A 16161-nucleotide genomic window follows, 5' to 3' on the forward strand; every position below is an offset into this window, starting at 1 on the left:
TCCACCCAAAGACTTTCATGGGGTTCGCTTAGTGCAAATAGAACAAACGCGGGTAAACTACATTTGAGTTCTGCCCATTTACTTTGACCCTTTACCACGGAAAGACACATTTGCTGTAGTCTGGTTGATCGGTTTCAGTATATCAGACAATCACAGAATCACATAATGACCCAGGTAGGAAGGGACCTCAAGGATCATGTCTTTCCAACCCCCCTGCCTAGCAGGGCCACCAAAGATTTACTAGATCAGGTTTCTCAGGGCCCTGTCCAACCTGGTCTTGTAAATCTCCAAGGATGAGGCATCCACAGCCTCCCTTGGCAGCCTGTTCCAGGGCCTAACCATTCTCCTAACTTCCCCCTAACATCCAACCTAAATCTTCCCTCTTTTAACTTAAAACCATTTCCCCACCTCCTGCTATTGTCAGCCCTTTTGAAGAGTTTACTCCCCTCCTGGGAGTAAGTTCCCTCCAGGTATTGAAAGGCTGCAATGAGGTCACCCCGCAACCTTCTTTTCTCTAGGCTGAACAAATCCAACTCCCTCAGCCTTTTCTCATAGGGGAGGTGCTCCAGCCCCCTTATCATCTTCGTGGCCCTCCTCTGGACCCTTTCCAAAATCTCCATGTCTTTTTTGTACTGAGGGCTCCACACCTGGACACAGTACTCTAGATGGGGCCTCAGAAGAGCAGAGTAGAGAGGGATGATCACCTCCCTATACCTGCCAACCACCCCTCTCCTGATGGAGCCCAGGATCTCATTTGCTTTCTGTGCTGCCAGAGAGCACTGCTGGCTCATGTGGAGTCTTTTGTACATCAGGACCCCCAGGTCCTTCTCAGCTGAGCTGCTCTCAAGGACCACTCCTCCCAGCCTGTACAGGTGCCTGGGGTTCTTCCAGCCCAAGTGCAAAACCTTGCACTTTGCTGTGTTGAACCTCATTAGATTCACCCGAGCCCAGCTTTCCAGCCTGTCAAGGTCTCTCTGAATGGGAATCCGTTCCCTCTACCGTATTGACCGCACCACTCAGCTTGGTGTCGTCAGCAAACTTGTTGAGGGTGCACTCAATTCCCTCATCAATGTCATTAATAAAGATGTTAAAGAGCACCAGTCCCAAGACAGACCCTTGAGGGACACCGCTCGTTACCAGCCTCCTCCTGAACATAGAGCCATTGACCACCACCCTCTGTCTGCGGCCTTTCAACCAATTGCTTATCCATTGAGTTGTCCACCCATCAAATCCACTTCCCTCCAATTTGGAGATGAGGATGTGATGGGGGACCATGTCAAAGGCCTTGCTCAGGTCCAGGTAAATGACATCAGTCGCTTTCCCTTTGTCCACCAATGCCGTCACTCCATCATAGAAGGCCACAAGATTAGTTAAGCATGACCTTCCCCTGGTGAAGCCATGCTGGCTGTCTCGGATCACATGCTCGTTCTTTATGTGATCAAGCATGTTGTCCAGGAGGATCTGTTCCATAATCTTCCCAGGCACAGAGGTGAGACTCACCGGCCTGTAGTTACCCGGGTCCTCCCTGCTCCCCTTCTTGTATATGGGAGTGACGTGACCCTTCCTCCAATCATCTGAAACCTCACCTGACAGCCATGACTTCTCAAATATGATCGAGAGTGGCTCGGCAACCACCTCAGCCAGCTCCTTCAGGACCCTGGGATGCACGCCATCTGGCCGCATAGACTTGTACTCATTCAGTCTAAGGAGGCACTCTCGGACTTGCTCTACCCTTACAGTGGGGAGGGATTTCCCTCCTTGGTCCCCACGTAGAGGTTTGGAGATGCAGGGCTTAGGGATGTGAAAAAGACTTGAATCCTGGCCACCAGTGAAGACCGAGGTGAAGAACTCATTCAGCACCTCAGGTTTCTCTTCTTCTGTTGAAGCCAGTTTTCCTTTTAAACTTACCAAAGTAGGTACGCCCGTTTTGGCCTGTCTCTTCTGGCCAATGTACCTGTAGAAGGTTTTCTTATTGTTTTTCACGTCCCTTGCCAAGTTCAGTTCTGCCTGCACCTTGGCTTTCCTGATCCCACCTCTGCAAGTCCGGACGGCATCCCTGTATTCTTCCCAGGTGACACAGCCTTGTTTCCAGAGCTTGTACACCCCTTTCTTTGCCCTCAGTTTTCTCAGCAGGTCCTTGCTGAGCCATGCCTGTTTCCTACCTTGCCTGCCCACTTTCTTATTTAGGGGAATGGACACCTCTTGTGCTTCCAGGAGGGCATCCTTGAAGAGCAGCCAGCTTTCCTCAACATCCTTGTCTTTGAGGGCAGTGCACCAGGGGATCTTGGCCAGCAATCCATTGAGTAGCTTGAAGTCTGCTCTTCTAAAGTTCAGCATCCTGGTCCTGCTCTTTGCCAGGCCCACATTGCTTGAGATCACAAACTCAACCAGGGCATGGTCGCTGGAGCCAAGGCAGCCTCCAACCTTGACGCCTTTGATGATCTCCTCAGCGCTGGTGAGCAGCAGGTCCAGCAATGCTTCAACTCTGGTCGGTCTGTCCAAAACCTGAACCAGAAAGCTATCATCAATGGATTCCAAGAGCCTTCTGGAGCTCTTGCAACTCACCATGTGGTTTTTCCAACAGATGTCCGGATGGTTGAAGTCCCCCACCAGGACAAGAGCCTGTGAGCCAGACGCCTCACGCATCTGGAGCAAGAAAGCCTCGTCAACAGCCTCCCCTTGATCAGGTGGTCTGTAGTATAACCCTAATACCAGCTGACCTTTATTAGTCCCATCTCTAATCCTAACCCACAGGCTCTCAACCTGTTCCTGACTGTTTCTCATAGGGAGCTCCTCACAGTTTATCCAATCTGTGACATAGAGAGCAACTCCCCCACCCTTCCTACCTCGCCTATCTCTCCTAAAGAGACTATAGCCATCGATGGCAGTATCCCAATTGTGGGAGTCATCCCACCATGTTTCTGTGATAGCAACAATGTCATAACTTTTCGAGTGCATCACAGTTTCCAGTTCCTCCTGCTTGTTACTCAGTCTGCGTGCATTAGTACAAAGACACTTCAGCCCGGCTATCCATCTTGCCACCTTTATAAGGGATCCAGGATCCACTAGAACAGCAGCATCCCCAGCATCCCCCTACCCTACTCCCTCCCTTTGCACTATGCCGTCATTGCCCATGGAGTTTGGTACAATCCCTCAAATGACCCATTCAACCCCAGTAGCCCTTATTTTGCCCCCTTCCCCCTTCGTTCCTAGTTTAAAGACCTGTCGATGAGTCCTGCTAATTCTTCAGCTAATATCCTCTTACCCCTCAGGGACAGGCTGCTTACATCAGCAGCCATCATGCCAGGTGCAGTGTAGATTGCCCCATGGTCAAAAAAGCCAAAGTTCTTGCATCTGCACCAGCTCTTAAGCCATCTATTTAAGAGTTGGGTTTTTTGGATCCTCCCTGTACCTTTCCCTGACACCACGGGTGCAGAAGAAAAGACCACCTGCACCCCAGCTCCTTCAAGTATTCGCCCCATTCCCCTGAAGTCTTTCTTGGTAGACCTCAGGCTTTCCTTATCAACTTCCTCACCGCCAGCTTGAAGTATTAAAAGTGGGTAATAATCTGAAGGCCGAATCAACCTAAGAATTATCTTTGAAATGTCCTTGACCCATGTCCCAGGAAGGCAGCACACCCCTCTGCGGGTAGGGTCGGGCTGCCATATAGGGCCCTCTGTTCCTCACAGAAGGGAGTCACCTATGACAATCACCCTTCTGTCCTTACGGGTAGAAGCAGTCTTGAGGCTTGGGGGCGACCGCTTCGCCTGAGGCAACCTCATGGGTGAACCTGTCTCCACACTCTCACTTGTCCCCCCCGCAAATTCCAGGGCCTCAAACCTGTTACGCAGAGGCACCTGAGGAGCCGGGGATAGTTGGGATGGGGGATGCCCCTTCCACCAAGCAGGTACCCGTTTCCACTCCTCCTCCCTTCTCAAAGTGCTGCTAGGGGGAAGAGAGGGCAGGGGGCTCACTGCAGCGCTGTCAGCTGGCTGGTTTCCATTTACCACCTGTTTGTGAGGTGGCAGGGGCTGACATGCTCCATTAGGAGCCTCAGCCGTATGCTGAAAACCTGAGGCTGAGAGGGACTGACACCACCAGTCAATCTCCCTCTCACACTCTTTTATAGTCCTCAGCCTCTCCACTTCCTCCTTCAGGTCAACTACGAGGCTGAGCAAGTAGTTCACCTGGTCGCAGCAAACACAATCACTGCCTCCCTCACGGAGCACTGCAAGGGCCAGGCTCTGGCACTCAGTACAGCCAGAGACCTGCACACCAGCATCTCGGGTTGGGGGCTCAGTCTGAGTCTCCTCAGACATTTTGGCAGCAGCCTTCCTATAAGGCATGTGCAGGACCTCAGTCTGGGTCTCTGCAGCCTTCTTGGTTGCTGCCTCCAGTTTCTGAGAGCTTGGGACCCTCGTCTGGGCCTCCTCAGTATTTCTGGCAGCAGCCGTCCGCCGGGGAGCACCCATGTCAAAGCAGAAGACTTACCAGCACTGAAACAAGAAGTCAAGAGGTGCACGAGCCCTGCCCCCTCCTGACCGTCTCTGGTGGGCAGCGGCTAGTCGCTACCCTCCTTGTGCCCGTTTAGATCTCCCTCGGTAGCCGGGGAACGCCCACACGCTGCGTCAGCGGCTGCGTCAGCTCCCGCGAGAGCTGCGGAGCTCCTCCTCTACACGGGGGTTCCCTGCTTGAAGGAACCGCCCGAGTTCCCCCTTGAACCACGCGATCAGTCGGTGCTGATCGGTCCGGGACGGCTCCGAGTCAGGCGACTTCGGCAATCAAAAGGGCTTTTACCGAGTACTCCACACAATCACAGTGTGTAGTACAATCACAGAATCACAGCGGTTGGAAGGGGCCTCCAAGGACCATCGAGTCCAACCCCCCTGCCAAAGCAGGTTCCCTACACCAGGTCGCACAGGTAGGCGTCCGGACGGGTCTTGAACATCTCCAGAGAAGGAGACTCCACAACCCGCCCTGGGCAGCCTGCCCCAGTGCTCCGTCGCCCTCACCGTAAAGAAGTTCTTGTGCGCATCCATACAGAACTTCCTATGCTCCACTTTCTGTCCATTTCCCCTTGTCCTGTCTCCACACGCTGCTGAAAAGTGCCTGGCCTCGCCACTTTGCCCACGCACCTCAGATATTTGTAGAACTGGACCAGGTCCCCTCTCAGTCTTCTTTTCTCAAGGCTAAGCAGAGCCAGTTCACTTAGCCTTTCTTCTTAGGAGAGATGCTCCAGGCCCTTCCGCATCTTTGTGGCCCTCCGCTGGACTCTTTCCAGGAGATCCCTGTCATTTTTGTACTGGGGAGCCTAGAACTGGTCACGGGACTGCAGATGGATAAAGTATGATATTCAAGACTAATACAAAGTATTATAAGTGAATTTGTCATATGAAAGAGAAAAACTTACATATCAAACCAGAAGCTAATCTCAATACATTCCAGTGCTTAGCCATAATCTATCTTATATTTTTAATATCACAAGTTTTTAGTAAAGCTGGAAGTAGCCTGAAGGAAGAAAACTTCAGAATCTGTAACTGACAATGATAAGCTATCCATGTAGCAGACAAAGTCGGCCAATAGCCTGGATAACATGTATTGCACATACATCATTCAGTTGCTAATATAGTGTGAGATTAGATTGAAGGTGCCCTTGGTTTTGTCCAATCATATAAAAATATCAGCAGTCACATTTCAAAGTTTGGGAATTATTCACTATAATAATTATGTGGTTCTAATTTAAGCTGATTTCCTAAAGAACAGTTAATTTTTAGGTGTGATCTTAAGTATCAGTATAAAGAAAAGTATATTTGATCTGTGTTAGTGTACTGTGTTCATTACTATTAAAAAGCACAAAACATTTAGGCTCTGATACAGAACATGTTTTGATAAAATAACCTTTTGCATAGTGACATACTGTAGTAAAATAAAAGGGTTATTCAGATGTTTATTTTGTTAATTTTGGAATTATAAATATTGTAATATGTTTCAAGAGAGACACCTCCAGGGAAAAAAATTAAAAAAAAAAAAAAAAAAGAATGGAGATTTGGAGATTTAAGGATTTAATTCAAGCAAGAATATTAGGCTATTTTATTATAAATTGTAAGAATTCTAAACTTTCTGCATATAAGCTGAACTTTGGCAGGAAACAGGACTTTGGCTTGCACAGGAAAATGTCCACATGGGTTTTCAGTATCTCCAGAGAAGAAGAATCCTCAGCCTCTAGGCAGCCTGTGCCTGTGCTCCATACTCTGATTGTAAGGAAGTCTTTCCTTGTGTTACTATGGAATGTCCTGTGTTCCTGTTTCTGCCCACTGATCCCTGTGCAGTTGCTGGGCACCAATGAAAAGAGCCTGGACTCATTCACTTGAATCATGTCCTTTAGATACTTACAAGCATTGATAAGATCCCCTCTCAGCCTTCTCTTCTCCAGGCTGAACAGACCTGGGTCTCTCAGCCTTTCCTCACACAGAAGATATACCAGGCCCTTTATCATCTTTGTCACCCTCCTTTGGACTCTCTAGGAGTCTTTCTTGAACTAAGGAGTTCAGAACTGGACACAACACTCCACATGTGGCCTCACCAGGGCAGAGTAATAAATCAAATATAAAGGGCAGAGTAAAGGGGAAGGATCACCTCCTTTGACCTGCTGGTTTTAATGCACCCCAGGATTCTTCTTGGCCACAAGGGCACCCTGCTGTCCCATGGACAGCCTGTTGCTTACCAGGACACCCAGGTCCTTCAGTGCAAAGCTTCTTTTCAGCAAATCAGCCCCTAGCCTGTACTAATCCATGTAGTTATCCCTCTCCACTTGTAGAAGTCTTCATTTGCCCTTGTTGAATTTCATAAGGTTCCTCTCTGCTCTACTCTCCAGCCTGCCAGGTCTCACTGAATCCCCTTCTGGTGTGTCAGCCACCCCTCCCACCTTTGTGTCATCCGCAGACTTGCTGAGGGTGCACTCTATCCCTTCACAGAGTTCACTGATGAAACAGCAAGATGTCCTCAAAGAATGGAGGATGATATGTCATGAAAGTACTGTACTGAGCATGTGACTGTTCTCCTCTGAGAGGGGTTGAGTGGAATACACTGTGCTCCCACTGAATTCCCAGCCCTTAAAGCTGCGATTGCTGTGGTCAGGCACTGGCATCACAGCTCTGTTGCAGTTCCAGAAACCTGCAGAGCTGAGGCTTAGGATCCTGTGGGCCCATTCCAAGACCCTGCCCAGAGCCAAGGCTGCCTGGGGCTCTGTCCTGGGATTTTTGTGAGCAGTTTCTGCTCACAAAAGAGTAAGCTTAGGTTGGATATCAGAAAAAAACTCTTTACAGAAAGGGCTGTTAAGCGCTAGAATAGCCTCCCCGGGGAGGTCGTTGAGTCAGCATCCCTGAATGTGTTTAAAAATTGCTTGGATGTGGTGCTCAGGAACATGATTTAGTGGAGGGTTGTTAGAGTTAGGGTACTATGGTTAGGTTGTGGTTGGACTTGATGGTCTTTAAGATCTTTTCTAATCTGAGCAATTCTGGACACCTTTACCTTTCAGGACTGAATCCCAAAGGACCCTCCCTGTCACTGTCTTGAAGTGTTCAAAGTCTGCCCCCTGGATATCCAAAATAGCAGTTTTGCTCACCTTCCTCATGACTTACCAGTGAAGTTTTCAGAAAGCCTATCAGATAGCTTGTCCTCAAGTGCAATGAGACCCTTTGGCACAAGGAGAAATAACTTCAAAACTTCTAGATTCTATTTTAGAGAAAAAAAAAAAAAAAATTTATTTTTTTTTAAATTGATCCTATAATCAATTACAGCTGTATATCACATACATTTGCTAATAAGTATATTCCTGTGGCAAATCAGTATTTGCAAGCTGATATACTAAAGGCACTCTATAAGTGTAAATTCTTTATTGCAAAAAAGATTAATGATAGTTTCACATAATATTGCTGTATATTTCTCCTTTCGGATTTCAATCACTTTATTGTAAAAATCCATTACATCTGAAAACAAAATAATTTAAAGTGCAGAAGAGCAATCTTTCACAATAAACTCATAAAAGTATTTTAGATTTGCCTATGTGACTCTATGGGAATATATTTATTTTACGACTCTGAACAATTCCATTAATTTCAAGAGGTTCTCTCACAAAACTAAGAATAATTATTTCCTTAAGTAATTACATCAGAGTGCAGGTATACAGATGGATCAATCTGTTATCCTGAAGGACTTCATGAAGTTAGAGTGGATGGGATAACTCACCTTTTTCAGACTAGATTTCAATTCCTGCTATCCGAAAACATTCACATATTTATAAATATTTATGAACAGGTAATTACTCTGGCTTCAGAAAGACTGCAAGCCTGTGTAAATCTATGCAAATACATATTTACACAGAATCAGAAGCCTATGAAAGAAGCAGAGCACAAGTTTGTTCTACAATGACTCTGAAGGAACTACTGCAAGAGCTAGGTATCTGGTGTTAAGCAGTGGCAGGGAATGCTGACAAGTTGAATTTATAGAGCATTGTAAGTGATGTGACAAGATTAGAGAATTGTCAGATGGGAGTATTAGTAAAGTCTGAAGTTTCTTTCTGAAGTCATTCTATGTTACCTGGCAAATATCTTCTCATGGTAGCTGTGGTATTATTTAAAGTAATAGTGAGATAGCAATAACTGAAATTAGCAATAGCGAGTAATACAAGCAGCCAGTGGACTTCATTTGCCTTAGTCACTAGATGCAAGTTTCTTACTGTGATAATAGCATTTCAAGCTTATTTAACACAAAAAGCAGATAATATTCAGTTCTAAACTGATTAGGAAAATCAGACTGTTGAGGTAGGAAAATTAGAGGTAATCATGCTTGAAGACCATCCAGGGATCAGAGGCATAATGTGCAGCTCCAGTTTTGTGTGGGCTTAGCAGGATAGTGAAGACAGAAGAAAGCAAATGGATGGGCTGTTGCTACTCAACTGCAGCCACCAAAAGGAGACAGCATGCAGGAGGTCAGAGGCTTCCTACATCTGTTAAGGCATGGAAAGAGAACCAGATGCAGACCAATGCAAGCGTTACCTGTTTGGGTGTAAAGTCAGGAGGAATGAAGTGAGAGAAAACCTGAATACTAAACCCAGTTGTGATGAAACAGCTCACCCTCCCCAGCCTCTGCACAAAAAGGGCAGCAAGAGGGTTATGGTCTGGATTTTGTCTTAGCCATGCTGCATAGAGGTCCCTGTCCTGGCTGCATGTTCTGGGGACATAGATGATCACAAAAGCAGCCAGTGGTGCCGAAGCTGGTGGCACAAATATCACTGTTCTGTTGTACTTTGTGTCTCTGTGCTACTCTGCATTATATTCCACTAAAACTTGCCCAAATGAGAAAGCAAACACCTGCAGGAGACCCTGCAAGGCACCAGGTGTGACTTCCTTCCATAGTGTGTCCATAGCAGTAGTTGGAAGCTTTTCCGGGACCTGCAGGACAGTACAAAAACTGAGAAAGAGGATGTATAGAAGTTCGGAAGGGATTTCTTCTGCTTCTCTTTCATCTCCCAGGTGGGAAGCCATCCTCAGGGGTGAAGAAACAAAGAGGTCTCTCGCCGTAGAGACCTGCATTCCACCTATCATTACTTATGCAGACTCTAGAAATCTGAAAGGTGCCTGAAGTAAAAATGAATCTCAAGTCATGTATGAATCAAAGATTCCTACAGCAATTTTATTTATGTTGTGAGAAGAGGCAATGACAGTGGCACCAGGCATATTAAGCAGTTAGTTTCTCTTTGTCTTCAGTGTCCTCATCTGGACCAGTGTCCAAATCTATCATCTGAGCTTTGTAACCACAACAGCAGAAGGCCAATATTTTACAATTTCCCATGTCTCCAGTCTCTCTAAAACTGTTCTTTGCACATTACCTTTTATTTCAGTGTGCTATCCTTTGCGTGTTTCTGTTTTTGTGGGTTTTGTTTTGTTTCTCCTAGCTGCAAGCGTGCCTGTGACTAATTCAAAAAGAAAGGAAGACAGCAAAAATGTATCATTTGCTTTCTTTCATTCATTTGGACAGACAATAATAGGCTCCCAGCATTTCCATCATCGCATTTCAAACTGTAATTTCTCTTTTTCATTTTCAGTGACATTTGGTGTCAAGCCTATCACAAATTCACCACGGTGTTTTGAAGACAAAACTGTGATAATAATTTCAGAAGAGCATGACATCCATATAATATCATTAACTATGTATAATGTCACCAGCTGTGCTTGCCCATTGTTGTTGATACTTAACCTTTACTCTCCTTCTACAACTTGAAAGTACTCTTCAAATATATGTTACAGCACGATCAAACAAATTTAGATAAGGCTGACACAGACAGTTCCTTTGTTCGGCATTGATTTTTCTCTACTAGAAATGCTATTAAACTGAAGCAAAAGGCATTTTTAATGTGCACGGTTTTAGTACTTCTGTTGATTAAATTAAAAAGTCTATTCTAATCAGTGCAGGCCTCACTGTAAATAAATACGAAACACTGTACTGCTTCAGAATGTTTCTCATTACCTACATGCTGGAAAATGGAGAAATAGCAGTGTGCGAACGCCTTTGTCACATAAGTTATCCAACTTTCTTCTTTTTTTTACATTGAATTTGGAGAAAATGGTGTTTTTTTCATTATGCTTGAAGCTTCCTAAATGATATTTTGGAAAACTGGAGTGCATGCAAGTTCAAAGAGTGCCTACATCTTTTAGTGGTACTTCTATTACTGATCTATAGAGCATGTTCATATTCAGCTACTCTGAAAAGCTGTATTTGTGCCTTCAGTGTTATCACCAAAATTCATGACACTTCTGTTTCAAATTAAGCTCAAACTACAGTCACACAAGCAGTTATACCAGTGCAACTGAGATGCACCATAAATCGTGTCTGAGCCTGGAGATAGAGATGAATAGCTGGGGACTGGGTAAGCAGGACAGACCTTACATCAGTGCAGCCAGCAAGCAGAAATTATGTAATACAAATCCACATCTTGAATTTCAGTTTCTTAATAATATTATCCATCTAAATGACATAGAAAGTACAGATACTTTGAATAGTACGTTTCTTTCAGACTATCACAACTGACCTATCAGGCTAAAAGAAATAAATCATCATTTCACAGAGAATGGATCTTTTTATTGATGGGTTGAAAACACAAGATTCTCCATGTTTTTCCATGGGCCAAATTAAAATTTCCTGTCTCTATCATGTAACTATGTCTCGTTACAAAAGCTTGCTAAAATAGTGTGTTAATAGCTTGACGGAAAAACTATCTTCTCTAAATATTAGTTAATAATCACTACCTTATACCTTCAGTTGTGTGTAGCCTCCTTTCTAGGTGTCTCTGAGAATGTTAAAAGCTGCCTGAAAAAGTGACCAAAGCAGTAGGGCTACAGAACTGGAAGAGAGCTACATTAGGGATTGTAGGTGGAGGGCTGGGAAGAAGCAGCCATGAGCATGGACAAGCAAAATGTAACAATGCATGTCTCCACCAACAACAGCTTGCTTTGAGGAACTGCCAGCATCCTGCCTTGGGAGCAGCACAGCATTTTGGAGACATCATAGGCACAAGAGATGACAAAATATCACAGGGAAGCACAGAGATCCCAGGTACCAGTAACTGGGCAAGACCAGAATCTGGTTTTTGTGCTATGGAAAAGACACACATGGTAGTAGTTTAATATCAAGTAGTTTAATGTTAAGTATATGTTCCAGTCCTGCACATGCTAAGAACATGAAAGCACATGGTACCTATAGATGACCAATGTGGCAAGTTGTGCTTACGTGGAGCCTGAAGGCAGAAGATAATGAAGTCATTTATTTTAACACTGCAGGTAATCTTTCACTGCCTTATGTTGAGACTTTGAAAAGATTTAACCTCTGCCAGTTTGCCAGTTCCTAACATGGGAATAATCAGTTTTCAGTCTCAGCATGATGTTACAAGGATAGCTAGTTAACAGCTATAAAGCAGAAAGCATGGCATCACAGCTTGGTAGATTAATAGACCAAACACACAAATAAATTACTTGACTAAGTAGCATGGAAAAGCAGGATCTCTGAGGTATTTCACTCACCTTGGCAACTATACTGGGATGTTTTTCCTGCATGTATTACTAGCCTTCACTGACTGGAAGCTGACTGGAGAGGAGATACCTCTATCCTCAGCATTGCTACAGGATCATGCTACCAAATTAAATAAATAAATAAAACTGCTGTGAATATCTATGTTAGGGATATCAGAAGCATAACAACTTTCATACGCAAACCTCTCTGTGCACATGTATATTTTTCCTGCTTCCAGACCTCCATTAGATAAGGAAGCACTCTTCAGGTGAGGACATAAAATAGTGACACGTTAGGAACTGCAGCAGAGCAAAGCAGTCTCAGAAAACCTACGCCCTAATGAGCTCTGCAGCACCCACAGCAGCCCTTCATGGCAGTGTTTAGCACAACTTCCCCATGTTCCACTAGACATCCTAGAAGTGGTGACAGAAAACATAATCTGCTGGAGAGCTTAGGTGCCAGGGAATATGTTAGCAGTCCTTTCCAATTTCACCTGCTCAGCTGATGATATTGGCCTCAAGTACCCATCAGGCACAAGGATTAGCTTCATTTTGCATGGAGTGCAAATCACAGGAGATTACCAGTGACATCAGACTCCTGCCTTTGACCCTGAAGCTAGACTAATTCATTATCCTGTCATGGGCAAGTTTAACTCACAGATCTCTGCCCTTTGTTCTGTCATCTCCTCTGAGGAGAGGCTGAGGGAGCTGGGGCTGTTTAGTCTGGGGAAAAGGAGACTGAGGGGAGACCTTATTGCTCTCTTCCAGTATCTGAAAGGTGCTTACAGTGAGGGTGGGGCTGGTTTCTTATCACTGGTGACAGGTGACAGGACGAGGGGAAATGGCCTCAAGTTGTATCAAGGTAAGTTTAAGTTGGACATTTGGAAACACTTCTTTACAGAAAGGGAAGTTAAACACTGGAATAGACTCCCCAGGGAGGTGGTTGAGTTCCCGTCCCTGGATGTACTAAAAATCTAACTCCTACTGCACAAGGAGTGGGGTAAAGCTGAAGTAGATAGGAGCAGGGAATTGGTAGATTGTGTGATCAGAGCAAAATTCAGCAGCTGTGCAACCGCTGTAATGAATGCAGAGGGAGTTTGCAGCCTCTGACTGCAGAGTGTGGCAGGTGTGTGCAACACAGTGCTGCTGCTGTGTTGTGGGAGTGGAATCTGTTCTGGACTTCGCAGGAAAAAGCAGGCACCTGCCACTATACAACCTATATTCCATACCTGGAATCGGGCAACTCTGCATGTACCTACAGACTGGGGTGCAAGAGGCTGGAGAGCCCCATGGAAAGGGATCTGGGGGTTCTGGCTGATGGCAAGTTGAATCAGAGCCATCTGGAGGGGGTGCACACAACCAAGCACTGTCATTAGACAAGGAGAGGGGTTGTCCACTGTTTTCTGCACTTGTCTTTGAGGGACAAAACAGCAGAACATAGGAAATCAGGAGGTTCCTGAAGTGCGTTGATGATAATTTCCTTCTCGAAGTGATATAAGAGCCAGTGAATACAGGTGCTATGCCCTTCTTGTTATTTTTCACTTTCCTTGCCAAGTTCAGCTCCATCTGCACCTTGCTTCTCTGATTCTATCCCTGCACATCTGGGTTTCATATTTGTCTCTAAATTGAAGAGATGTGAAATTGGCAGAAGCATAGCTTATTGTATAAGCAATTAGCTGGATGGTCACATTCTGAGCTGTGGTCAATAGTTCAATGTTAAGGTGTGCTTGCAGCTCAGAAGGTCAACTGCATCTTAGGCTGCATCAAAAGAAGTGTGACTAGCAGGTTGAGGGAGGTGATTACAGTGGTCTTTTGGTGCTTAAAGGGGTTGTAGAAGAAAGATTGGGAGAAACCTTTTATCAAGGCATGCAGTGACAGGTAATGGTTTTAAACTAAAAGAGGGCACATTTAGATGTAAGGAGGAAATTACTGACTCATAAGTTGTTGAAACACTGGTACAGAATGCCCAGAGGAGCTGCGGATACTCCATCCCTGGAAGTGTTCTAAGGATATACCAAACAAAGAACACTTTATCTATGGTATGTCTGTAATTGTCTCAAACACTTGCAAGATAAGACCATGACAACAGATTAATGGCTGAAGATGTGGTCAGAAGAGGGATGTCTGTGGAAACAAGACAGACATGCTCTGTTCAAAATTCCATTTTGTTCCAGCAGTTGTTGACAGCACACTTGTTATCAGTGAACTAATCAACATTGGACTTGCTAATGATGAACATCACAAATCTAGCAGGCAAAAAAGGATGTTTGAGGAAAGTTTGCAGGAAGACTTCAAGACTTCAATACTTTGAAACTTCAGAACTTCTGAACCTCTCACAGATCAAGAACCCCACACACACTCTGGCTGGAACAACACTGGAACCCAGATGATCTCTTTTTCTGTCTCTCTCTCACACCCACTCCCTTCTCTCCCCCTGTCTCTCTCACTCTCCTTCCCCCTTCCCCTCATCTCCCCCGTTTTCTTTCTTTTCCTTCTTACAGTTGTTAAGTAATGTAAGGCTTATTTTGATTTCTTATAAAGTCACAAAGTTTAGCAACAAGGCTTAGACAGGTATATTTTAGGAGAGCCAATATTTTTAAGATAATTTTAGTACAGAGAGTCTCATTAAAACTGAAGATTGTGTTTGGACCTTGAATGTTGTTTCACCTTAATTTAACTGAGGAGATTTGCAGATCTGGTCACCTCTCTCTCCCTTCACAGGCAGGATATGAGAAAGGCCATGCTGGATGGAGTTTTGAACAATCTGATCTAATCAAAGATGTCTGTGCCCATAGAAGAGGGGTTAGGACTATATAATCATTAAGATTTCTTCCATTCCAAACCATTCTATGATTCTTTGATTCATTGACTTCTGTGCAGGAAGGCAGGTAGGAATGAAGGCAAAAAGGCAGGAAGGTGATCTCTGAATACCACCAAAAAACCCACACTTACTCTGGAACAAATAAGCAGCAGAAACTAGGTATTAGATATGTGTAGATAGAAAAGTTAATTTATGTTTTCTTATGCATAATGAACAAGACATACACAGAAGGCCTACATGTGAAATAGCAGTGGATTCTCATTGAATGATTAGCCTTTCTGCACGTAGCCTCCAAAAGTACAGATGCATGGCCTGTGAATGCACTGGCTAATAATAAGCTACTTAAGTGCACAAAGAGTTGACGATAAGCCCCTACCTGGGATGCATCTGTATATTTAGCATACAAGATTCTGAATGACACAGATTCCCCCTCCTTGAAGCAAAAGCTGGAAGGAGACTTAAGTTGAAGTGTGGAGGTCATATTTCCTACAAAGGTATCATCCTAATCACAGGGTGCCATTTTCTTTCAACGTTTATGACATTACAGAAATATTAGCTAAAGTAAAGTAAGGCAATGCCTTGGAAGTTTCCTTAAATATTCTTGTAGAGTCTGAAAAGGAAGAATCACTCTTCCAGAAAATTCTTTTTATGAGGAAGGAAAGATACAGTAGCTGGCAGGTGCACATAAAAATATTTGAAAGGATAGTGTTTATCCATGACATTTTCATTCCCTCTCACACGCATACAGGCACAATTAATCCTGCCTTACAAAAAAACAAGTCTGACTTCATACATGCAGTTTGCTACTTTTTTGGTGTTTGAAAGGATACAAAATACTGCATTTTTCTTTGGTATAAGACTCTTTCTTCCATATTCTGTGTGAATAAGTTTTGCCATTAGTCCTACTCAACAACTGATAAAACACTACCCTATTGTGCAGAGTGCAGTGTTTTTTCTGATACACTTTTCTGAGTGTTTTTTCTATTCCTGTAATTCCCAGAACCATCTCCTGCTAGATCATCACTTACCTTAAAGAGCTGCTCATACCAATATTTACTGACCAGAACTAGGCTGGACCTGTTTTAAACACACACACACACACACACACACACACACACACACAAATCCACTTTGTTTTTAAGATAGAAATTACCTCTAAACCTAAAACAAACTGCAGTGTTTTGGCTGTTGCCTCTTGGGAAAGTTGAGTCTTCACAGGATCAAAGCATCATGTTTGCAGCAGACCTGCATATAGTGGGAAAGTGTCATGGCCCA

This window comes from Coturnix japonica, chromosome Z (genome assembly GCF_054131305.1).
Source record: "Coturnix japonica strain WE chromosome Z, WE-NBRP24, whole genome shotgun sequence".
Lineage (NCBI taxonomy): Eukaryota > Metazoa > Chordata > Aves > Galliformes > Phasianidae > Coturnix > Coturnix japonica.